We start from the raw sequence: 26,228 nt of genomic DNA, 5'->3' as shown, positions 1-26,228 counted from the left end.
CAATAGAGCTTCTCTGCTAAAGGATGAAAATATTAATATTATAAATTAAAATATTTTTCTTTTACTTCAATGTTTATTTTTTGCTTCTGAGTTTAAAAGAAATTCAAACATTTTTGCGGGTCCCTAAAAATATTGTGAGCACTGAGCCCCATGCCTACTGTGCCTCATGCATAAGGTGCCAGGAGTTCAGATCTTCCGAAGCCTTTCCAGCCCATTGTGCTTTCCTCTGCGCAATGCTGCCTCCCAGAGCCTGGGGGAGAGCCAGTTGCCAGCCGCCGGCCACAGCTAGAGAAGGAAATTAGGCGTACTATGCCTCCGTGGCAAAGGGGCACAGGGGATGGCCCTTTTCATCAGGTAGACCTTGCTGCTAGACTAGCTGCTTCTCGCCAACGTGTCCCTGAGACACTGTCTCCTGCATCTCTGACAGTGTACTAGGGACAGCCCACATGCCTGCCTGTAGCCCTGACTCTCTCCCTTCTCCTGCCTTATCTCCAGCAAAAAAAAACAAATTTTCCTGTTATCCAAAGCCTACTGTGTGCTGAGAATATTACATGCGTGATGTCCTTGGGTCATTATACTATACTTACAATGAGGCAATATCTCCATTTTACAGAAAAGAAAGCAAACTCAGGGGGAAGTCTAGAGTTCCTGCCACTGGTAGCACATGGCTGTCTACTTCTTGTACTTGTTTGAGGAACCCAACATGACTCCCTCTGCCCCCATCAGAAGCCCATTGCTTTCCTTCTGAGAAGAATGGCTTGACCAGCCCAAGAACAGGATATGTACGGGGATGGACTTAGAAATTCCTTGTCCACATTTCCTACTCCCAGCTTTGAGAGGCACCTTAGTTGATCTTTGAACATTCTGGCCAGGGACAGGAGGTTGGTGGAAGACCTACGGCCCCATCAGGCAATTAGAGGAAGACACAGGATCAGATTAGGGTTACGTATTAGGTTCAGACAGAGGAAAGCAGCCCAGTTTCTCGCCCAGAATGGGGCAAGAGCAGCTGGATGAACCATAGGATCTTTTTCTTAGAAGATTCTGTGCTGCCTTGGACTTCTGAGAGCTCTTTGTCACTGGTGCATGTTACAAAAAGGGGAAAGAGCTTCAGCCTCTCTTGTCATCCCTCTCCTCATTTCCCCCCTCCCGCTAGGTTGAAAAGCAGCCATTAGACCCCTCAGATCAGGCCTAGGCATGCATAGGGTTTGCAAGAGAATTAGAAAGGGTACTCTCTCCGGATGGGTTAGTGACAAAAGGACACCCCCAGAGGGTGTTATAAATTTTCAAAATGCCCTTTCCTATTGGCTGAGGCACCCAGTGCCAGGACCTAGGCTTGGCATGGGAATGGGGGCTGGATGTCATTCCCACTCCCTGCTCAGCCTTTCTGCAGGACCCAGGACCAGTCGGAGGGGCCTGTCTCAAGTCAGGGCCCTCAGCTGCTGATTTCCTGCGTTCAGCATTGTGGAATTTCCAGACTTTCCAGATGACATTCATTATTTTCCACCTCCCAATAAAAGAATCTAGATTGACTTCTGAAATAACATATTCTCTGTAATCTTTATGGTATAAAGCAAATCATGAGCCTTAGAGGTTCGAGCTTTGCCTTAGGCAAATTCCTTAACTTCCATAGGCCTCAGTTTCTCCTTCTTGGAAATGGGGATAAACAAACGACCTTACATGGCTGTTTGCATGAACTGACGGCAGGGTCCACAATGCTGGCACAAGGTGGGTGGGTCTGCCACACCACGTGGTTCGTGGCCCTCAGGTAGCCCAGGCCTGCAATAATACCCACAGTGGATGTTGCACGCCTGGTCCCAGCTACAAGCTCCGGGCCTGACAGACACTCAAATGCAGGCGGGTTGGCTAAGACAGGGAGGGCCGAAGAGCCCTGCACCTCAGCCACCTGCACCGCGGCCCAGGCAGGGGGCGTGCTCCTAGGCGCCCGTGGCGGGGCTGACCCCGTGCTGTGGGAGGCTGCGAGGTCGAAGGGGACAGCGGGCCGGGCCGGCGAGCGGGCGAGCAAGGAGTTAAGCCGGGCGGCAGGGCGAGCGCCTGTCAGACGCGAGCATGTGCAGTTTGCAGCGCATCCGTACTATGGGTGAGTGCCGCCGCGGCCGCCGGGGGCTCCATTCCTCCCGGGCAGCGGCGGCTGCAGCCCCTCTGCCCCCGCGCCGCCGCGGCGGACGCCGACACACAATGCGGGACTAGGCGCGGCGCGGGAGTGCCAGGCAGCGTGGGGGTGCCAGGCGGCGTGGGGGAGGCACGGCCCGCAACTCCGCGCGGGGGGAGCCGGAGCGCCGGGTTTGGGGGCGGGGAGCAGGCGGCGCAGGAGAGCGCCCCGAGTCCCGGCGCGGGAGGAGGAGCGGGAGCCAGCCCTGGAGACTGCGCTCCTGGCCGCACCTGCTCCCGGCAGGCGGCCGGCCCTGCCCTGCCCCTGCCCACGGCCCCTGCCCCGCACCGGTAGGTACCCCAATGCCCGCAGACAGGCCTTTCCACCGCCGGGAGAGGTGGCCGCGCGGGGCCGGCAGCTCCGAGCACAGGGGGCGCGGGCGATGGGGACGGTGATGGAGAAGACCGGGCGACCGGACTTGGGGCTCTGGCTGATCCCGCTTCCTCTTTGCTTTCGGTTTCGAGGTTGCTGCCCCGGTTCGAGAGCGAGCCGCAGATTAGATAGATGGTGCGCCCGGGCTTGGATTCCCTGCGGGGGATGGGCGCACAGGGGGGCGTGTTGAGGAAGGGGGTGCGCGTTGGCAACTTTCCCCGCCTGAAACAAAGGGGTGTCGGGGGAAGCGAGGGGCAGCGGAAGGTTGACACCTCCTCTTCTTCCGGGCGGAGAGCACCCAGGAGGCCACCTAGGGAGGTTGGAAGGGGGTGACAATCTGGGTGGAAGCTGGGGAGCCAGGGCTTGGGAGTGGGAACCACGGACCCTCCTAGTTAGAGGCTGAGGACTTTGCTGAAGGGAAGGGAACACTGCCAAAAGGACCCCGCAGCCTTCTCCCCAGGGTGCATGGAAAAACTGGGTGATGGTGGACCCCACACCTAGGCGCCCTCGACTCCCCAGGTCCATGTCCCGGGGCCCACCCCAGCCCCCTGGCTGCCAGCTCTTCACCTGCCCTCCCTGATCTCTGGTCCTCCGTGGAAGATGCCTGGCTGAGATGGGAAGTGTTACAGCCCGGTTCCTGGCAAGGGTAGGGAGACATTGGCCTCTTTCCCAGGTGTCTTCCTTTCCCTCTTTCTATGCTCAGTCAGAAACCCACCCCCTTCCCTTCCTTCCCGGGACTGTCTCCTTTCTTTCCCCAGGGTTTCCCTGGGGGTGTTTGGCTGCCTTAGGTACAGAGCTTGGAGGTAGGAGGGCAGGGTGTTCGGGCACTGCTCAAGGCTCTCCCTGAAGGGAAAGAGCAGGACCCCAGGGAGCTGTCTGCTGGTGTAACCTTGGGGCTCTGCTCACCAATTCTCGTGTTCTCAGCACCCTAGTAGTAAGTGAGCTGTTGCCGTGGCTATGAGCCTTGGGTAATTGAGAGGCCTGGGTTTCTCTCTGCTGTACCAGGAAGAGGGGTCAAGGGAGGGCCAAGCAACCTGCCTTGGGGGTGGTACAGTGTCTTTCTCTCTAGAAAACAAATGGGCCAGGTTCCAGGTCCCCGGTCCTTGGCCTTGTGTCTCCAGGAACAAGGTGCCTCCAGTTCTGAGCTGGCTTACATGTGACCACCAGCTCCTATCCTGTGGCAGGACAGCCCTTTGGGAGCTCAGATTTTTTTCCCTGGTTGGAAGACAGATACATCTGCTTGCCTGTGAGACAGAAGACACTGGAGGGCCCGGGACTAGTGGAGGACTCTCCCGCCTGCTCATGTGAATGAGCTAATGATACAAGTAGCTTGGGCCAGGGTGGGCCTGCCAGGACACTTCGCTCTAGAGACACCTTGCTCAGGGGTGTGCTGAGATGACTTAGCCCTCAGTTTTGTGTTTGGAGACAGATATAGGCAACTGGAGAGAGAGCGTGGCAGGCTTTGGGTGGGGACAACAGGCTTTCTTTAGTGTTGATTTTGATCACTTATAGGTACAGGAACAAGGGAGGTTCCAGGACCAATAAGGAGTAGCAGGAGAAAACTGAGTCCCCTGAGCTATAGATTTGTGGCCCTGCAATTTGTGGCTAAAGTCAGATGCAGGTACTAGACCAGAGAAGCACAGCTAGGCCCACTCCTATGGACCTTCCCACTCTAACAGGGCAGGCAGGGTTGATTATCACTCAAGTCCCCATTGGAGGGGCTTTATTGGTTTATCCTAAGCTGTTTATTCAGAGCTGAGAGTAATGATATGGAGGCCCGACCTCCGAGCCTCCAGTGGTGAGAGGATGGACTTTTCTGTGGCATGTTCCTCAAATATACTGAGGAACTTAAATATCTTAAGATGGGAAATTGATACTCTCCTAACTTCCTGTTTTGAAGTGATGAGGCATGAATTTTTACATTTATAAGTGAGTTAAGACCCTCAAGTCCTTGAATGAAAGATATTAAATGAGTTAATGAGCATTATACTGTGTTTATTTTGGTTGTATCAGATTTACATATTGTTTCTAAAGGGAAAGGTGTCATTTTACAGGAAGGGACCAAATTACAGCTTTTGTGGTAGGCAAAGCTCAGTGTTGGTTTTAAAAGTGTAGTTTTTATCAGAAAAGCTCTTGCTGCAGCACGTAAGCAGCAAGTGTTTTTTTCTGCCTACCTCCCAGGAGCTCCTTCCTGGTGGACTTTTTCCTGGTAGACAGTTTCCAGCTAGAATGTTAGTGACTGTCAGCCTCTAGTTTCTGAAGAGGGTCTCTAATGATGTTGGGTACTCTGATGTCATAAGGAGAGACCTGGGTAAGGGCAGTAGAGTGAGGCAGCTTGATCTTATCGGCAACTATATCAGATCTGGCTGTCCTTGAGGGGAGGGAAGGGATAGCTAACCCTCCCAGAGCCTGGCTGTTTTCAAGTTTGTATCCTTTTACGCTTCTCCTCCCTCCTCTCCCCACCTCCCATGTACAGACAAGGTGGTTTGGGTGTATTTTTCAATTGCAGGAACCTTCCTTTTAAGGCGAGGATAATTTCTGACCTGGCAAAGTCTTATCTCCCTTTGTGGCAACACCTGGCTAAGGAGGGAATATCAGACAGGATTCTCATGTTCTGAGCTGAGGAATTTCAGCCTCTGTTGGCCAGATCTTCTTCTTACTCTACATCACTTCTCAGAAATCAGGCTTTGTCTTTGAAAAGTAAAGTGAAAGCTGATTTCTAGGGAAGGAGTATGAGGGGGGCACTTTTGGTTTGCTTCCCCTTAGGGAAACTGAGTCCCACTGAGAGTTGGCACACTGTCTGTGGTGTGTGAGAATGCATATGTTGGGGAAATTTTCCTTTCCTGGGATTTAAGGGCGTTTAAAATCAAGTACCCAAGTAGATCCATAGGTTATACTTTTCTGCTATAAGATAAAGATGCACTCATAGAATTTACGTACCAGGGTGTTTGGTTCAAGATGTATATCTGCCTCAGACTTTGAGCTGTGGGATGCCCCATGCTGCTGTGATTCAAGGAAAAGGCAGTGGTTTGCACCCCGAGACACACATCCATAGATAGAACTGAGGCTAAGTCAACCATCACATTTCCAGGCTAGAAAAGAGGGTTTGCTCCTTTCCCTGTTTTCACATTCATCAGGCTGCATTTATACATAGTGTGGACTTCGGCTCTCCTCCCCTGTGAGGCTATACTTCATGTTCATTTTAACATCAGTTCCCCTATGTATAAATGTAGTGGAGTTGAGGTGACAGAGTGATGCTGGCCCCCTGCTCCTTCAAAGGATGGTTCTGAAAGGCGACTTTCCACCCTCCTCTGATTTTGGTGCTTCCACTTACCTTTGGATCACAATCCAGTCTGGCAGTTTGAGGAGCAACCAAAGTCATTGACAATTCGCGTTTTTGAACATCCAGCTTTTCACCGTCCTTTACTCTGCTGGCTCCCCAGTAGGGAGTTTAATATTTTTTCAGGATTCTTGGCTCCCAATGTGGCTGGTATTGTAGAAGAGACAGCATCTTTGAAATGAGGGCAAACCGTCTACACGGACAGGTCTCGGGTCCTCAGATTGCTCCTTCCGGTTGCTCCGTCTTCTAGAAGCATGACAGTTTCTTTTGTTTGTTTGTTTTTTTAAATAAGACTTCAGCTTTCAATCAATGTAGGGAGAGCTAATAAATATGAAAAGATGAGGGGAGAGATCACCTTCTGCCACTCCTTTGCTTCCCAAAAGCCCCTCATTCAGAACATACTGGATTTTCCACTTCTGACTGCTTTTGCAGTTAGACTTGAATGACGAATGCCATCTAGCTGGCCCATTCATTCATTGTTTCCTTTCAGTTATTAAGAGGCACCCCTGTCACATGAGCTTCTGGAATGATCCGTTTCCATCAGAAAGGTCACTCACCCTGAGTTTTAGTAAGGCCTTGATTTCAGCCCTGAGGAGCTAGGGATGCCAGCCAAGGAGATTGAAGGGCCACAAAGAGAGGATTCTTTTCTAGACTTCTGAGGGGTGATTCATGCTTCAAGATAAAATGTGCTTCCTGGGGCGCCATGGTTTCATTGCTTGCACAGTCAGTGGAGGGACAGACCCTGGTGCAGTGAGAAGCCCACCTTGCTGACAATAACTGCCATTCTTCAGAGCACTGACAGGGACTTGTTTTTAGCCCACTGACAACCCCCATCTCCTTTTTCATTGCTGTCCTTGGTCAAACCCCATTTTAGTCCCTAAGTCCTTAGGATCTCTCTCCTCCTCGTTCCCAATCAAAAAGGCCGTTTTGAAGTCAGGAGTAAGGCAGCCAGAGCATTGGTCTTACTTTCATCTACTTTCTTAAAGCAAATATGGACAAGAAATATCATTACCACTGGGCAAAACACAAGCAGAGGTTCCAGATTTTTGTCTTGTTTTCTTTTTTTTTTCTCTTGGCATAAGCAATGAGATGACCTTCTTATACTGACCTATAGATGCTGTAAAGCTTTCATATAGCCTGCACACATGGTGAGTGCTTATTAAATCACCAGCTGTGGTACTTGGATGTGATCGGATACCCTGATTTCTAGGTCATTGGGCAATGATTCGTTTGTGTGTGAGCTGATGGTTGGCAAAGGCTTCAGGAATCAGGAAATCTGGGATCCCTCCCTGACTCACTCACTTGTGTGACCTTGGACAGCCCATTTCAGCCCTCTGAGACTTAATTCCACAAATAGAGCTTCAGCTGGCTTCAGTGATCATGGCAATAACAATGACAGCCACCGTTTATTAGGCTAAGCATTTACATATGTTGTTTTCTTACAGCAATGAGATAGCTACTATTAATTATACCCATCTCACAGCTGGAAACACTGAGGCTCTGTAAGATAAAGTGATCACACATATCATACAGCTAGTAAGTGTCTAAACTGGGACTTGAACTGAGATCTATCTGATTTTTTTTTTTTTAATAAAAAAAAAATTCTAGAGATGGGTTCTCTCCCTGTCGCCCAGGCTTTAGTGCAGTGGCACAGTCATAGCTCACTGCAGCCTTGAAATCCTGAGTTCAAGCGATCCTCCTGTCTCAGCCTCCCTAGGACTACAGGCATGTGCCACCACACCTGGCTACTTTTTAAATTGTTTATATGGAGACAGAGTCTCTATAACTCCCTTTGTTGCACAGACTGACCTCAAACTCCTGGCCTCAAGCAATCCTCCTGCCTCAGCCTCCCAAAGTGCTAGGATTACAGGGATGAGCCACATTTCCCAGCCAGTCTGAATCTATTGTGTTTTATAAGCTTGGATCAGATGATAGAACAAATGTTTGGGAGAGGGTAAAAGTGGAGGCAGTATAGGTTAACATATAAAAAGGAGAATTGACCGGGCGCGATGGCTCATGCCTGTAATCCCAGCACTTTGGGAGGCCAAGGCGGGTGGATCACCTGAGGTCAGGAGTTCAAGACCAGCCTGAGCAACATGGTGAAACCCCATGTCTACTAAAAATACAAAAATTAGCTGTGCATAGTGGCTAGTGCTTGTAGTCCCAGATACTTGGGAGACTGAGGCAGGAGAATAACTTGAACCTGGGAGGCGGAGGTTGCAGTGAGCTGAGATTGTGCCATTGCACTCCAGCCTAGAGCAAAATTCCGTCTCAAAAAAAAAAAAAAAAAAGAGAGAGTTGATGTAGATTAAACACAACTAGTTAAAAGGAGACAGAAGTACAGATTCTTATTTGAAAAACATCATCTCAATGAATGTTCAGTAAGGAGAGGTCTGTACCCTGCAGTAGGGAAGTAGACCAGATGGCCTGGGAGTTACTGTAAAGGGAACATGCTTTCTGCTTGGCATAGGAATATATCTCATAAACCCCATTTAATTTTGATACCAAAATTTTCCTCTTGCTTAATGGTCTGTTTGGGCAACATTTTTCTTTCTGTTATCCTACTGTCACTAATCATAGAAGCTTATCTTTGCAGATTCTTGACCCCAATCCTCATCCTCCAACCTAGTTTCTGGGCCTTTCCCTGCCTATCATTATAATTCAGCTATAGAGACCTGAGTATGACTCTGGGGTCCCAGCTACACTGAGCAAAGTACAGCAAGCATTAGATTATCCTGTTCTTCTGAGAAAGTAGAGCCACTGATTTCTGCATCCAAAGGTGACCAGCTAGTGGATTGGGATCCATTCTTGTTTGTTCCAAGCAAGTTGTCTTCTGCCTTTTTTTTTTGACAAGGTTTTGCTCTGTCACCCAGGTTGGAGTGCAGTGGCACAATCCTAGCTCAATGAAGCCTCTATCTCCTGGGCTCAAGGGATCCTCTAGCCTCAGCCTTCCAAGTAGCTGGGACTACAGGTGCACCACCACACCTGGCCTCTTCCACCATTTTGAAGTATTCATGGAAGAGGAAGGAGGGTTGAGGTGGTGGTCCGAGGAAGGTGAGCTGACCTCTCTTGGAGAGCTAGCATGGTGCTGTATGATGGATCAGTGTGCAAGGGGTCAGGAGACTTGGGTTCTTCTCACACCTCAGTGGCTCTGGGCATGTGATGTAAGTTTTTTGGCTTTTAGTTTTCTTATCATTTGGACAAGATATTCTCTAACATCTCTTCAGGTAATAATACCAGATGATCCAGGCTTTCCTGAGAAAGGTTGAGGTTCTAGCCTTTCTCAGGAAATAACTCAGCTGGTCTGGAACTGTCAGAAGTCAGAGCTGGGAGGGAAGAGATGGTGTTAAAGGAGAAAGAGGCCAAACTGGAAGCTAAGGGACAAAGTCAGAGCTGGAGGAAGTCCCTTCTCAAGAAGGGGGACTAGGTCTGGTCACTGCTCTTTTTTTTTTTTTTTTTTGAGATGGAGTTTGGCTCTTGTTGTCCAGGCTGGAGTGCAATGGTGTGACTTTGGCTCACTGCAAACTCCACCTCCTGGATTCAAGCGATTCTCCTGCCTCAGCCTCCCGAGTAGCTGGGATTAGAGGCATGCGCCACCACACCTGGTTAATTTTGTATTTTTAGTAGAGACAGGATTTCTCCATGTTGGTCAGGCTGGTCTGGAACTCCCAACCTCAGGTGAACCGCCCGCCTCAGCCTCCCAAAGTGCTGGGATTACAGGCTTGAGCCACCACGCCCAGCCCAGTCATTACTCTTTTAACCACTTCAGTGGGGCATCGGAGAGGTGGTGTCTGTACACCCTTATACTCACCATTCCTTATGTCTTGTCTTAAAACGTAAACTGAGCCAGGCAGAGTGGCTCATGCCTGTAATCCTAGCACTTTGGGAGACGGAAACAGGAGAATCCCTAGCCAGTTCAAGACTAGCCTAGGCAACACAGTGAGACCTTATCTCTACACAAAATTGGCTGGGCATGGTGGCACATGTCTGTACTCCTAGTTCCTTGGGAGGCTGAGGTGGGAGGATCACTTAAGCCTGGGAGGTCAAGGCTACAGTGAGCTGTGACCGCACCTCTGCACTCCAGCTTGGGTAAAAGACTGAGACCCTGGGGACTCCAGGGCCTGCTTCAGTCCAGGATTCTTCCCCTATCCCTGCTCCTCTGCCACTCAGGTCTCCAGAACTTGAGGTCTCTGGTTGATTTTTTTTGTTTTTGTTTTTTAGAGACAGCGTATTTCTCTGTCACCCAGGCTGGAGTGCAGTGGCACAATCATAGCTCACTGTAGCCTTGAACTCCTGGGTTCAAGCAATCCTCCCACTTCAGCCTCCCGAGTAGCTAGGACTATAGGTGCACCACCTATATTAGCACCTGGCTAATGTAGCTGATGCTTTCTGGGCAATTCAGTGTTAGTGAGAATATACCCCTCTGTTGCCCTAACTACGTGAAAGGGCAAGGCTAAGCCATATACTCAGCCGAGGAACGCAGGGGACACGTCTTCTTTGTTCATGGAATTGGGCTAGAGCTAGGCTGTCTTCAGTTCCCTTTGAACAAGTCTTTTTCTTTCTTTCTTTCTTTTTTTTTTAAATGGAGTCTGGCTCTGTTGCCAAGCTGGAGTGCAGTGGTGCAATCTCGACTCACTGCAACCTCCTGCCTCAGCCTCCCGAGTAGATTCTCCTGCCTCAGCCTCCCGAGTAGCTGGGACTACAGGTGCACGCCACCACCCCCAGCTAAGTTTTGTATTTTTAGTGGAGATGGGATTTCACCGTGTTGGCCAGGATGGTCTCGATCTCTTGACCTCATGATCCGCCTGCCTTGGCCTTCCAAAGTGCTGGGATTACAGGCATGAGCCACCACACCCGGTCCAAACAAAGCCATTTTCTAAGGACGCTTGGATTATTTCATTCCTTGGTGCATCTTCTATTTTCATTTCATCATATTCAAGGTTGGGGAGCAAATGAGTTCCCATTGAACCCACCAAACCAATATTTTCCATCCCTGCCTATCTTATGTTCTCCTCACCTCTTATTCCCCTATCTCCATTATTTCTAATGGTGGTACCATGCTACCGGGGGGATGAGAGATGATTTCATTTGGTACAGGGACAAACATTTCATTTTAATAGCTATGTTTCTAATGAGTATAAAGAAACATGACTCATTGGAATGTACTCATCAAGCAACTTAATTTTGCCTCCCACTGTCTCTTTATGTTTATCCAGTGGGATTAGTTCTTTCCCTGGTCTAGGGTGAAAACTTAGGCCCTGTAACTTTTCTGGTTATTCATAGGAGAAGATTCTGTGATCACTTTAAGTCTTACAAGCATAGTCTCAACTAAGTACGTAATATACCCACTCTATGAAGCAGAGTCCCATGGAAAAAACTAAAAAATACAATAAAATAAAAATACATCTACTCCTTTGTCACTGGACTGGGAGGGGCAGGAAAGTGCTCATTGGGTACATTGTCTGCTGGCTTCCAGCTTCCTGGTCCATATTTTTATCAGATTCTCAGAGAACCCTCCCTACCCTCCCAATTGCTGGGATGTCTCACTTCTATTGTCTTGAAAAGAGCAAATTATCAGCCAGGAGAGGTGACTCACACCTGTAATCCCAGCACTTTGGGAGGCTGAGACGGGCAGATCACCCGAAGTCAGAGTTTGAGACCAGCCTGGCCAACATGGTGGAAACCCTGTCGCTACTAAAAATACAAAAATTAGATGGGCGTGGTGGCAGGTGCCTGTAATTCCAGGGAGGCTGATGCAGAAGAATTGCTTGAACCCTGGAGGCGGAGGTTGCAGTGAGCTGAGATTGCACCACTGCATACCAGCCTGGGCGACAGAGCAAGACTCTGTCTCAAAAAAAAAAAAAAAGAGCAAATTATCCTCTATTCTAGATCATTGCTCCTTCCTCAGCCCCTGAAATCCAGTGGTTCACCTCTCTAGCCTCTTTTAGCTAAGGTCCTTCAGTCTGCCCAAGGGGCCATCTCAGAGAAGACCTGCTCTGACCTCAAGTCAGCCCACATTAGGGCATGTGGCCCACATTGGTCCAAGGAAACAATGACACATCGCTGGGCGCAGTGAACCTGGGAAGGCAGGCTGACCCCAGCTCAGCAGTCTCCCTTGGCTCCTCCAACAGCAGATGGCCAACTTGTGTCCCATCCTTTGGATGTCTCAGTAGGTGGTCAGGTGCAAGTCCACCATGTCCTCCCAGTTGCAGGGGACAGACATCAAGTTTCCTGAGTGGTCCTGGTGAATCCCCCTCTCACCAACTCGACAGGAGGGCCAGTTCTCTATGGGGATAGGGTGAGATATCACAGCACACTAACAGCAACCCCAGAGTTCCTCCACAAAGATTCTTCCCCAGTCTCTGCCCATTCTGACCCTCTATACCCTCAGCTTGAGAGAGGGGCCCTTGTGCACCTCTTTTGAAAATGTGCGTCCTTCTCTGGTGTCACACTTATGTGCATTATACCTGTTGCGTCTTGCTGCCTTAGTTAAGACTTTTTGATTTAACATCTTGTTATATGTGTATCATCAAAACCATCATTGTCACAATAAGCCTGTGATTTCGTGGATATTATTGCTTAGAATAAGGCTACAGTATATATTTAACTGAAAAAAAAAGTGACTTAAATAAAACGGTTAATGACAACAACTGACATTTATTGATAACTTATAATGCCAGGTTGCTCTTTGTAGTACAGTAAACATGCTTTCTCACTTAATCCTCATGAGGAAGGTACTTATATTTTCTCTCTTTTACAAAGAAATAAACTGAGCCTGGGCATGGTGGTTCATGCCTGCAACCCCAGCACTTTGGGAGGCTGAGGCAAGCGGGTCACTTGAGGTCGGAAGTCTGAGACCAACCTGGCCAACATAGTGAAACCCCATCTCGACTAAAAGTACAAAAATTGTCTGGGTATGGTGGTGGGCGCCTGTAATCCCAGCTACTCAGGAGGCTGAGGCAGGAGAATCGCTTGAAGCCAGGAGGCAGAGGCTGCAGTGAGCCGAGATTGCACCACTGCACTCCAGCCTGGGTGACAGAGCGAGATCCTGTCTCAAAAAAATAAATAAATAAATAAAAATTAAAAAATAGGCCGGGCGCAGTAGCTCACGCCTGTAATCCTAGCACTTTGGGAAGCTGAGGCTGGCGGATCACGAGGTCAGGAGTTCGAGACCAGCCTGGCCAACATGGTGAAACCCTGTTTCTACTAAAAATACAAAAATTAGCTAGGCGTGGTGGAGGGTATCTATAATCCCAGCTACTCGGGAAGCTGAGGCAGGAGAATTGCTTGAACCCGGGAGGCGGAGTTGCAGTGAGCCGAGATCGTACCACTGCACTCCAACCTGGGCGACAGAGCTAGACTCTGTCTCAATGAATGAATGAATGAATGAATGAATGAATAAAGTGAGGCAGAGAGGTGAAGCAGCATGTCCAAGTCACATAATTGGTGTCAAAGCTGGGATTCGAATGGAAAGAATCTGACCCCAGAGTGTGAAAGAATCTGACTCCAGATTACTAATCTGACTCCAGAGTACTCCAGAGTACTACCCTCTGTCATTTCCCGTAGGGCAGTGGGCAGCCATGCCGAGTCATGAAGGTGGCATGCAGGGATGGGAAATGCTACCTTAGGAGATAATTGACATCCTTCGCCCTGGCATTCAAGCTCTCCATAGCCTTTACATTCTTTTCCAAACGTATCTCCCCAGCGCCCCCAGGAACTCCTTCTATGCCCTTTCCCAGAGCCTAATCCACTTGAACAACTAATCTGGCATACACACACCCACCCCTGCTTCAGTTGTTCCAATGCCTGAAGGTCACTCACCTGCCTTGCTGCGTACCCAAATTGTAGTCCTTTTAGAAACCAGAGACCATCTCTGCTGCAAAAGTGCGTTTAAACAAAACCACTTCTGTTAGGATCTTTTAACTACTCTTATCATTTGTCACCAGGTCACAATTATTATGTGCGTTTATGCAAAAGGCAGTGAACAAGAGTTGGCAAACACAGATCCTGATCTCTTCGTGCAGCGCCACTATCTGCTTGTTAGCATGCGGTTATCTGCTTGTCTGCTAACTTATGCAAGGCTCTCAACTTCTCTGAACGTTAGTTTCATCTTTAAAGGGTGGGTCCAGATGATATTCCTTCAGTTTTTTAATATTCTATGGTGGTTTTGCTTGCCATATTGTCTCCACTAATTTTTAAGCTCCCGAAGGCTAGAACTCTGTTTTGTGTATCTTAATACATTTCAGGACCCTGTACAAGGTTTTACACACAGAAGGTATTTAATAACGTTAGTTGGTTGGCTGCTGGGAAATAAGCCCTGTGATCACTCTGCTTTGGCCTTGACTGACCTTTAGAAATCACCTTCTGGGGCCGGGCACGGTGGCTCATGCCTGTAATCCCAGCACTTTGGGAGGCCATGGTGGGCGGATCACCTGAGGTCGGGAGTTTGAGACCAGCCTGACCAACATGGAGAAACACCGTCTCTACTAAAAGTACAAAATTAGCCAGGCCTGGTGGCGCATGGCTGTAATCCCAGCTATTTGGGAGGCTGAGGCAGGAGAATTGCTTGAACCTGGGAGGCGGGGTTGCAGTGAGCTGAGATCATGCCATTGCACTCCAGCCTGGACAACAAGAGCAAAACTCAGTCTCAGAAAAAAAAAAAAAAGAAGAAGAAGAAGAAATCACCTTCTGGGTGATCACCAGCAAGGACTTTGCAGTTCTCTTTTCAGCACACGTTTATAACAAAAGTTTGGGTCCTATCTGTTGCATTTTTTTCTTTCTTTCTTTCTTTTTTTTTTTTTTTTTGAGACGGAGTCTCGCTCTGTTGTCTAGGCTGGAGTGCAATGGCACGATCTCAGCTCACTGCAACCTCCACCTCCCAGGTTCAAGTGATTCTCCTGCCTCAGCCTCCCGAGTAGCTGGGACTACAGGCGCATGCTAACACACCCAGCTAATTTTTGTATTTTTAGTAGAGATGGGGATTCTCCATGTTGGTCAGACTGGTCTCAAACTCCCGACCTCAGGTGATCTGCCCACCTCGGCCTCCCAAAGTGCTGGGATTACAGGCATGAGCCACAGCGCCCAGTCTGTTGCCTTTTTTCTTTGGGAGACCTAACGTCATGCTGTTAAGGCCCACAGTCCTTTCTCTGCAATTTTGAAATCTGAAGCACTATAAAACCAAAAGCTTTTCTTTCACTCAAGTGACAGCAAAATCTGACTTGGTCTAACAGAGGCTCACACCACACAGTATGAATATTCATAGATGTCACCATAGAAACATGAATGTGCTTGATTAGTGGGTGCTGCCCCAGACCCTGCTGTGAGGATTATGTAATTTATGATATGTGCTCTACATTACCTTTTAAAAAATCTTTAAAATTCTGAATTCCAGGGGTTTTAGATAGGGGACTTTGGTGCTATATGACCTTCCTCAACAGAGATGCCATTGGCACTGGAGTGGGACAGGTCTTTGGGCTCTTCAAACATTACAGAACCTCACCTGGGACCCTGCCTCATTGGCCCGTCCCTAATCTCAGCCCTGGCTCCAATATAACTATAGCCTGTGGTCATGGCTTACCAACTTGATTTTTAAAAATATTATTTATCTTGGCTGGGTGCAGTAGTTCATGCTTGTAATCCCAGCACCTTGGGAGGCTGAGGTGGGAGGATCACTTGAGCCCAGGAGGTCAAGGCTGCAGTGACCTATGATCATGCCACTGCACTCCAGCCTGGCCAACAGAGCAAGACCCTGTCTCAAAAATAAATAAACGAAAATAATAAAATATCATTTATCTTGATTACTAAATATTTTGGCACTCCCTTAAATTTTGTGCCTGAGCTGAGTGCCTGTCTTGTCTCACCCTAGTTCTAGCCTGTGGGTCAATCCTTCCATTTCTCCTAACCCCACTGCCATGACTCTGGGATGAACTGGTGTGTCCTCAGGGCAGGGGGTACCTGCTGGAGGTTTGCACTTCAGTTCAAGCTAGTTGGGACCTGTTGCCCCTAGGCCAAGTTAGCTCATGCAAAGAAGCTGGTTCCTAGAGGCATTTTCTTTGTTATTATTATTATTATTTTTAACCCCCAAGTATACCTGGAGGCATTTCCTATACCTGGATGTTTCTTTGGATCTCAAATGAACATTGTTCCTCTACTTTCATCTGGAAGGTGATGCAGCTACTCATTTGAGTCAATTTGCTGATTAATTCCTATAGCTGCTTTGACTGGATGTTTTAAAACTTTAAAAAATATCCAAATGCACATGGAAAATCATAAAAGCAACACAGAAATGCACAATAATGGAATCTAAGGTGTTCTATTGTGTTTTCGATTTTGTTTTATTTTGTTTGAGACAGAGTGTCGCTCTTGTTGCCCTGATTGGAGTGCAGTGGTGAGATCTCAGCTCACCTGCAACCTCTGCCTCTCGGGTTCAAGCGATTCTCCTGCCTCAGCCTCCCGAGTAGCTAGGATTACAGGCACACACCACCACGCCCAGTTAATTTTTGTATTTTTAGTAGAGACAGGGTTTCACCTTGTTGGCCAGGCTGGTCTTGAACTCCTGACCTCGTGATTCACCCACCATGGTCTCCCAAAGTGCTGGGATTACAGGTGTGAGCCACCGCACACGGCCTCTTGTTTTTTATTTATTTGTTCTTTTTTAAGAGACAGGGTCTCACTCTATTGCCCAGGCTGGAGTGCAGTGGTGTGATCATAGCTCAAGGGATCCTCCCACGTGAGTAGCTGGGACTAGAGGCAGAGACACTGTACCCTTATTTACTTTTTTGATGCAGAAACTGTACAGGAGCTATGACTGAGAGTTATAAGTGTCAATGGAAGAGCCAGGCGTAAAAAGTCCTGTTTCTGGACCTTCCACTGGCCAGGAGACCACGCCCCTCCTTAATCCCCAGCCCTCAGGTGTCCTCAGATGGTGGAGGACCCATGAATCAGCTATCCCCTCAATTGAAGGGCATATATATATTTTTTTATCCTTTGTTGCTGTTTAGCAGTGATGGTCATACTTGTGGGAATTGAGGCTGCCTTTCCCACACTATTAAATAACCAGCCCTTCTCAGAGTCTGAGCCATAAGTATTTCTGACACTGCCTTTTTAACCTATTGGAGGTCTTCTGGGATCATCACTTCTCTACCCCTATTCCTGTCCATGCTTCCTCACGATATAGCATTTTCCATAAATATACTAAAGCATCCTCTTACATACTGTTTACTCATCTTCTTGTCCATTAAGGAAGATATTCCACAGACCAAGCCTGGCACCTATTTATTTGACTTCATCTAAACAATCTTTGCCTCCAGACATTGAAACATTTATGATTTCCCTAGCCTCTTCAGATAACTTGTGGTCTTCTACCTATTGTCATTATGCTGGAAAATGCTGAGATATAATGTAATTTGAATTAGTCAGGGAAATGAAATTTCCCAAAGGTGCCAACTGAATAGTTTTTTTAAGCTCCATAGGTTGATTACATTGTCCGTGTACCCAGCTGATATCAATAAAAGACCTTTAGTGGGGCACAGTGGCCACTGCCTATAATCCCAGTGCTTTGGGAGGCCGAGGCAGGAGGATCACTTGAGGCCAGGAGTTTGAGACCAGCCTGAGCAACATAGCAGGACCCCATATCTACAAAAAAATTAAGAAATTACCTGGGTGTTGTGCCATGTGCCTGTAGTCCTAGCTACTTGGGAGGCTAAGGCAGGAAGATTGCTTGAACCCAGGAGTTTGAGTTTATGGTGACCTGTGATCACATTGCTGAACTTCAGCCTGGGCAACAGAGCAAGACCTTGTTTCTAAAATTAAATAACTAATAAATCAATAAATAAAACCATTGCCTTGGCTGGGCTCAGTGGCTCCTGCCTGTAATCCCAGCACTTTGGGAGGCCAAGGTGGGTGGATCACCTGAGGTCAGGAGTTCAAGACCAGCCTGACCAACAGGGTGAAACCCCGTCTCTACTAAAAATACAAAAAAAATTAATCAAGATGGTGGTGTGCACCTGTAATCCCAGCTACTCGAGAGACTGAGACAGGACAATCGCTTGAACCCAGGAGATGGAAGCTGCAGTGAGCCGAGATCGTGCCACTGCACTCCAGCCTGGGCGACAGAGGGAGACTCCGTCTTAAAAAAGAAAAACCAACAGCAACAAAACACGTTGCCTTTATTCTGGGAGATTGATCACTTGAAGCTACCTTAATTCTGCTCACTCCTTCATCTTTCTTGGCATTGCAGTTTCCCTTGCTTTTAGGGCACATTATCTGAAATGGTAGCCCTGTATTTTATTTAGTAAATATTTGTAAATATAAGTTTTTAAGAGTCAGTATAATGCCTCAACCATACTCTAAAGGAGAAAGAAATAAGGGAAAGTTAGTTATAATACTGTAGGGGTCAAAGCAAAGTCTCCCCTTTGCCTTCTGAAGGTTTGCAAAAATCAACTCACAAAACTCAGATTAATTGGAGAAAAAGCATATAAACTCTACTAATGCGTGCATGGGGAGAACCACAGAGTGATTGCCCACCCTCCATCGTGGCTCAGAAGCTTACAGAACGTCTTGGCAAACCAGGTATGGGAGGGGGGCAATGAGGAATTCTGTTGATGGGTAATAAAAGATTATGAGGGAGGAACGAATGGATCGGGAACAGACATTAACTTGTAAAGGGTCTGTTCAGGTGTGGTTTTCAGATGTGGTTACATTCTTGGTCTTACAGAGGAGAAGAAAAAACAATTGTTCTCTTTGGTGGATCTGCATCTTAGGCAGATAAAGGAACTTCAGAGAACTTCATCCTCCTTTGGGAGAGTAGATGGGTGGTGGGGAGAAGGTCAGAGAGACTTTGAGGTATTGGTTTCTGAGCCCCAGCGATACATCATTATGTATTCTAACATGTGCTTGCTTGGGCACAACCATACAGAAGGCAGAAGGATGCAGTCAGATGCTTGAACCTTTGCATAGACTCACCGAGAATGTAACATCCACAAACACCCACAAGATACAGGTGTATTGTGTGAGTGACTCAAATACCAGGAGAGGTGCTGCTGGGGTTGACGTGACTTTCCAAAATGCTGAACCATTCCTGGTAAAGCTCCAAAGAACACAGAGTACAGTATCTCCTCCATTTTGCATGCTAATGGTGTTCAACTCAGCATGTGTTAAAATAGTGCAAAACCCCGCTGTGTTTATTTTAGAAAGGGAGTTCGAATCTTGATATAGATAATTATAAATGGACGTTTTACCTCTGTGACGTCCAGTAGAACGTTCCAAAGTCATGTGGGAGAGTTCTTTCGTTGGCCGTGTGGGAATTGCATTCCAGGTGTCCACTTGTAAGTACCTGTGGCATTCCCCACCTACCATGGTGCTGACAGAGCTGCCCTTCAGCTCTTTCTCATCCCGGCACTGGAAGGAGGGCCCAGGACTGGGATACCTGCGTTCTCGGCCTGGGCTACCGTGTCTCAGTATTTGTATGACCTTAGGTAGGTTACACTTAACTCCATGTGCCTGGGTCTCCTCTCTGTAAAAGGGATGACCATGACACACGCTTCTGGCCTAACCTCGGGACGGATGCCCACTGTGCTGCCCTCCCGCGACCCCAGACAATCCAGGGCATTCGTGTGTGCCCACAGCGTATACCCTATCCATGAGCTCTCCCTTGCTGTAATTTCTCCTTACTATTTAAACATCCTTAGGTCTCTCTTATCTTGAAAGAGAGAGATAGAGAGAAAGAAAGAAAGGCACGGTGGCTCACGCCTGTAATCCCAGCACTTTGGGAGGCCAAGGCTGGTGGATCACCTGAAGTCAGGAGTTTGAGACCAGCCTGGCCAACATGGTGAAACTCCATCTCTACCAAAAATACAAAAATTAGCCAGGCGTGGTGGCAGGCACCTGTAATCCTAGCTACTTGGGAGGCTGAAGCAGGAGAATCACTTGAACCTGGGAGGCAGAGGTTGCAGTGAGCCGAGACTGTGCCATTGCACTCCAGCCTGGGCAACAAGAATGAAACTCTGGCTCAAAAAAAAAAAAAAAGACAACAACAACAACAAAAAACAAAAAGAAAGAAGGAAAGAAAAAGGAAAGAGAGAGAGAGAGAGAAAGAAAGAAAGAAAGGAAAGAAAGAAAGAAAGAGAGAGAGAGAGAAAGAAAGGGGGAAGGGAAGAGAATAGGAAGAAAGGAGGGAGGCAGAGGGAGGACACCTGTCTCACCTCTGCTTCCCTTCCAGCAGCTTTTCTCTCTCCTTTTCTTCACAAACTAATTTCTCAAGAGTCATTGCACACACTATCTTAGTTAGCTCCCCTCACAGTTCTCCTCCATCTTTTCTTTCTGTAGCGATGGGGTCTCACTATATTACTCAGGCTGATTTTGAACTCCTGAACTCAAGTGATCCACCTCAGCCTCCCAAAGTGCTGGGATTACAGGTGTGTGCCACCATGCCTGGCCTAAAGGAAGCATTTTTCTTTTTTCTTAAAAAAAAAAAAAAAATTCTAGACAGGGTCTCACTCTGTTGCCCATGATGGAGTGCAGTGGCATGATCATAGCTCACTGCAGCCACAACCTCCTGGGCTCAAGGATCCTCCCATCTCAGCCTCCCAAATTGCTTGGACCACAGGCCTGCACCACCATGCCTGGCTACCTTTTAAATTTTTTGTAGAGATGGGGTCTTGCTATGTTACCCAGGCTGGTCTCAAACTCCTGAGCTCAAGCCATCCTCTCACCTCAGCCTGCCAAAGGGCTGAGATTACAAGCGAGAGCCACCGCGCCCAGCCTACACTCTTCCATCTCACATGCTCTTCAGTGTGCTGCTTAGCTTTCTCTGTCCCTGGCCAGCTTACAACTGCAGTTGATCACAGCCTCCAGCACTCTCCTGCCTCCGCTTCCCTGGGTGTCCTCCTGCCTCTCTGGCCCCTTCAAAGCACCTCGTCCTCCACCAGCCCCAGATGTCACCCCATGTACCTTCTCCACAGTGTGCTCCTCCTCTGCAGTGCTTCATCCAGGTGGGGTCCCAAACTGACTGTTCCCACATGTCCTGGAGCACCTCAGACTTAGAGCACCTAAAAGGCAGCCCATTGTGGGTCCCCAGATTCGTACCTCTTCCTGTAGCTCTTCTCTTGGGTGCCATTGTGCAAGTCAGAAGTCTGAATGTTAGGCCGGGCACAGTTGCTTACACCTGTAATCCCAGCAGTTTGGGAGGCCGAGGCGGGCGGATCACTTGAGGTCATGAGTTCGAGACCAGCCTGGTCAATATGGTGAAACCCTTTTTCTACTAAAAATACAAAAAATTAGCCCCCTGGTGGGGGCTAAGATTATGAGTGTGGTGGTGCGTGCCCATAATCTTAGCTACTCAGGACGCTGAGGCAGGGTAATCGCTTGAACCCGGGAGATAGAGTTTGCAGTGAGCTGAGATTCTGCCACTGCACTCACAGTCTGGATGACAGTGTATGAGACCCTGTCTCAAAAAAAAGAAAAAAAAAAGTCTGGGTGTCATCCTCGACTCCTCCCTCTCAATCTCTCTCCCAATAAATCACTCACCGAGTCCTGTCAGTCTTGGCTTCTTAATAGGCTTCGCTAATTTTTGTCATGTTTCTTTTCTTTTCTTTCTTTTTTTTTGGACAGGGTCTCACTCTGTTGCCCAGGCTGGAGTGCAATGGCACGATCTCAGCTTGCTGCAACCTCTGCCTCCCTGGTTCAAGCGATTGTCCTGCCTCAGCCTCCCGGGTAGCTGGGGTTGCAGGTGCACACTACCATGCCTGGCTCTCAACCCCAGTGTCCAATAGAGATGGGGTTTTGCCATGTTGGCCGGACTGGTGTGTTGTGTTTCTTAATAGCCTTCACTAATTTGTGGTAGCTGCTTGACCCTTGTTAGCATTTAAGATTGTTAGCATTTAGGATTGTAATCCCTGATTTACTGTTTGGACTGAGTTAGAGGCCCTCAACACTGATGATATTAGGGTCCCATAAGCAATTAAAAATAAATTAATATAGTTCTAAATTATAATATAAAACACAGATAATTTATATGTGTACTGAAGCCAAATGACTTCATTTGTATTCTCTCTCATTTTTTCTTCTTTAAAATAATTTTCTTGGTGCCCCATGGTGGCCGGTGCCCTAAGCATGTGTGTAGTGTGCAGATGGGTAATCCAGGACCATATAGAATGTCAGCTTCTTTTGGCCCTGGGCTGGGGTCTTTGACTTTGTGGTCTTTGAATGTACCTGGTGGCACAAAATAGATACTGAGTAAATGTTTAATGAATGTGTGAGTGAATGCATGAATGCTGAGATGAATTTGAAATGTCTCGCTTAAGTAAAAAGCACTGTAAGAATGTAAGTTATTATTAGTTTTCTGATGTTGGATGTTACTGTAGAATTTCCAAGCTCTTATATTGCCAGTGTTTTAAAAAACAACCAGCCCTGCTGTTGTGCGTCAGCATTCATGCCCCAGCCTACATTGCATTCAGTGGTCTGGACATAAAATATGCATGTAAAGATTCCCAAATTAATAAGCTAGTGAATGTGTACAATAGCATGGTTTGTCTGAGTCCCTTTAGTCCTAAGTGGGTCTCTCTTTGTTTTGAGACAGGATATCTGCCGGCCACGTGGCTCACACCTGTAATCCCAACACTTTGGGAGGCTGAGGTGAGCAAACTGCTTGAGCTCAGGAGTTTGAGACCAGCCTGGGCAACATGGCAAAATTTCGTCTCTACCAAAAATACGAAAAATTAGCCGGGTGTAATGGAGTGCGCCTGTGGTCCCAGCTACTTGGGAGGCTGAGGTGAGAGGATCACTTGAACCTGGGTAGCAGAGGCTGCAGTGAGCAGAGATCGTGCCACTGCACTGCAGCCTGGGTGACAGAGCCAGACCCTGTCTCGAAAAAAAAAAAAAAAAAAAAAAAAAAAAAGGCCGGGAGCAGTGGCTCACACCTGTAATCCCAGCACTTTGGGAGGCCTAGGTGGATGGATCACTTGAGCCCAGGAATTTGAGATCAGCCTGGGCAACATGACAAAACCCTGTTTCTACCAAAAATAAAAAAATTAGCCAGTCTCATAACCTGGTCTCAAAATAAATAGATACAAACTTTTTAAAAATAATATTGAGAGACAGGGTCACACTCTGTCACCCAGGCTGGAGTGCAGTGGCACCCTCTCGGCTCACTGCAGCCTTGCCCTCCTGGCCTCAAGCAATCCTCCCACCTCAGAGTCCTGAATAGCTGGGACTACAGTGGGTAAAGACTCTTTCAGCTGTCTGGCTGTGCATTATCTAACATGGCCACACAGCTGTGACAGTGAACCTGAGGAGGAGGCTGTGCCTGTGTCTGAGGGCTTTGCTTTGGAATTAGGTGGTTGTGATGGTGCTGAGGTGTTGAAATGGGGCATCTACCCTAGAAAGCCTGCGTGAGAGCTCAGAAGGGAGGAACATGGCCTGAAGGCCTAAGTCAGGCAGTGTGACTCGGAATAGCACAGAACTTTGGGGGAAATAAAATATAAAATCCAGAAGGCTGGCCGGGCATGTTGGCTCACGCCTGTAATCCCAGTACTTTGGGAGGCCAGGGTGAGTGGATCACCTGAGGTCAGGAATTCAAGACCAGCCTGGCCAACACACAGTGAAACCCCATCTCTACTAAACATACAAAAATTAGCTGGGCATGGTGGCAGGCACCTGTAATCCCAGCTACTCAGGAGGCTGAGGCAGAAGAATCGCTTGAACCTGGGAGGCGGAGGTTACGCTGAGCCGAGATTGTGCCGTTGCACTCCAGCCTGGGCAACAAGAGTGAAACTCCATCTAAAAAAAAAAAAAAAAAAAAAAAAAAAAATCTAGAAGGCTGTGGTTTAACAAATGTAACCTGACTCATTATTATGGGCTGTGGACAAAACGGGTGTGAAAACATCTCCAGGAGATACTAACTACATATGCGAATAGACTCCAAAGTTTAACCCTGTCTTCTGGCATTAGGATGGATGCCTTCTGCAAGATTGCTGATCCTGGGAGGTGGAGGGAGTAACTCAGTGGAGAAGCAAGAAAAAGGAGGGCCAAATTGGAAGAGGAAATGTTTCCAGGAGGGATTTGGCAGGCAGAAACCCCAGAGCTGGAATTTTTGTGCCCAGTGCAGACCTCTGATGACCAGTGTGGTTCTCCCTGGATTTGCCTCCATGTCTGTTTCTGGGCCCCACCCCCTGTCCTAACAAGAGGGTCCCTGATGTTTTTGCCTCCAAACTTTTTATTTAGAAATAATTTCAAACGTACAGAAAAGTTGCCAGAACAGTACAAAACACTCATATATTCTTTACCCAGATTCACCTGTGATTCACATTTTGCCCCATTTGCTTTATTTAATTTTAAAATTTTTGTGTAGAGACAAAGTCTCACTATGTTGCCCAGACTGGTCTCAAACACTTGGTTTCAAGCAATCTTCCTGCCTCAGTCTCTCAAAGCGCTGGGATTACAGGCATGAGTCACTGCATCTGGCCACTTCTGTTTTTAAATTTGGTGCTTCTTCTGTAGCCCTGGTTCTTGTCAAATGTTGGATGAGCCTTTGTTCTGTGTTCCTCTGTTGGATCTTGAGGTCTTCAGGTCACCTCTCTGTGAACGCTGATTCTGTGCACCACCACTGGCTGTGGACAGGAGGGTGGGATGTACCTGCTGGGCACTGGCAAGAACTGGTCTAAGCATCCCCTACTTCTCAACCCTAGTGTCCAGAGTATAAGCATGGTGGGCAGGGGCACGGCCGACTGGCCTGGCTGCTCCAAATTCAATAACCACCAATTCAGGGCCCTTCCTGTGCCTAGATTTGCTGGCTGAAACCTTGTAGCCCCCATAGCTGCTTCTCTGATAGAGCACAGAACCCACAGGCACACTGCCTGGCTTCAAATCCTAGCCCTGCCCTTACTAGCACTGTGACCTTGAGAAAGCTGCATAACCTCTTTGGGTCTCATTTCTAAATTCTCTTCTTGCCTTTCTCAGGCTGGTTTGAGGCTGTCCTAATGAATGTAATGGGTCCTCTTATCCTTTGTCAAAAGGAATGTTAATTATTTTCAGCAGTCTAATTACGTGGCTAATGAGAGACTGACTGAGATAACATTCCCTTTAATTACTCTTGCCTAAGTGCTGTTTGAAGCCATATTTTGAGCATTAGCAAGACTGGATGCTTTCTCAGTATATGGAGCTGTCCAGCAAGGGGCTGAGCGAAGGGCAGGGGTTGTTGGGCTTAAGGCTTATGGTGGAGGTGCCTGGTGTGGCTGGGGTCAGTGTCCAGCTGACTGCATGCTGGCCTTTCCTGTGGGCTGTTACTTAAGGAAAGGAACGGTCCCAATTGGTTCAGATGGAGAGCAGACAGCAACTGTCACAGATTCCCCAGAACAATTCTCATCCTTCAATTAAAAAAAAAAAAAAAACTGATTTATTTTTAATAAATAAATAAGTTTATTACACGTGTGAGCCACTGTCCCTGGCCTTGCCTTATCAATTTCAGACTGACATCCTTATAGCTCCAAGTCCAAAAAAAAAAAAAAAAAAAAAGAAGAGTCCTCTTTTGTGGTCTTTGTGGCCATTCCAACAAGAATCTCAGGATTGGCTCTGACTGGAGCATGTATCCATCCCTGAACCAATCACAGAACCAGGGGAATGTGGTGCTGTGATTGGCCAGGCTGGGGCCTGATGCTCACCCCAACAGGCAGGGTATTGACAGCATCCAAAGCACACTGACCCCCCAGTGTTCGAAATAAAGCTCAGTGTAGCAAAGTGAAACCAGCACTCAGGCAAAAAAAGTTTTCTCAGCAAGGCAATTTACTTCTGCAGAAGGGTGCTGCCTTTGTCAGTTACAATCATAGGAGCACACCGAACAAAGGAGAGCAGGGGTTTTTATCCCTAACGCAGACCCTGTTCCTGTGTCCTCCCCGTGTTGGCTGGGGTTGGACCGCACAATCTAAACTAATTCCGATAGGCTACTGTTGACATCATCAAAGGAGGCAAGGGTGGGCACTTGAAGGGAAAGACGAGTACATAGGTGATGGGACATGCTTGGGTGTGTTTGGGTGCAACAAAGATGGGGAGGGCTGATAGATGGATGGGTAAGATTACTTTCAGAATAGAACAAAGAACCAGGTACTGAAACCTTTGAAGAGAAACTGCCTAACACCAGCTACTCTGGCCTTGCTATTTCTCAAACTTTGTCTAACTTTCTCCTACTTCAGGGTATTTTCACTAACTGTCCTCTCTGCCTGGAATGCTTTTCCCAAAGTTCTTTGCATGGCTTCTTCTCATCTTTCTAACCTATGCCCAAATGCTACCTCCTTAACATTTAAGACTCACCCTCCAGCATCTGGTTTCTTTCTTTCCCCTACCTGGCCTTCCCCA

The 26,228-nt window shown here is 47.7% G+C and overlaps 1 protein-coding gene across 1 annotated transcript in view; it reads left to right on the top strand.

Moving 5' to 3' along the window:
• Positions 1-2,104: 2,104 nt before the first annotated feature.
• Positions 2,105-26,228, top strand: part of TMEM229B (transmembrane protein 229B) — a 46,949-nt gene continuing 22,825 nt past the window's right edge. Inside the window, exon 1 of the mRNA XM_025391554.1 lies at positions 2,105-2,460. The gene's annotated coding sequence lies outside the window, so the exon portion shown is untranslated. The remainder of the gene's footprint in view (positions 2,461-26,228) is intronic.

The sequence above is a fragment of the Theropithecus gelada genome, chromosome 7b (assembly GCF_003255815.1).
Source record: "Theropithecus gelada isolate Dixy chromosome 7b, Tgel_1.0, whole genome shotgun sequence".
In the NCBI taxonomy this organism is placed as follows: domain Eukaryota; kingdom Metazoa; phylum Chordata; class Mammalia; order Primates; family Cercopithecidae; genus Theropithecus; species Theropithecus gelada.
The sequence above is the reverse complement of the archived record's forward strand: the minus strand, read 5'-3'. Positions and strand labels throughout refer to the sequence as shown.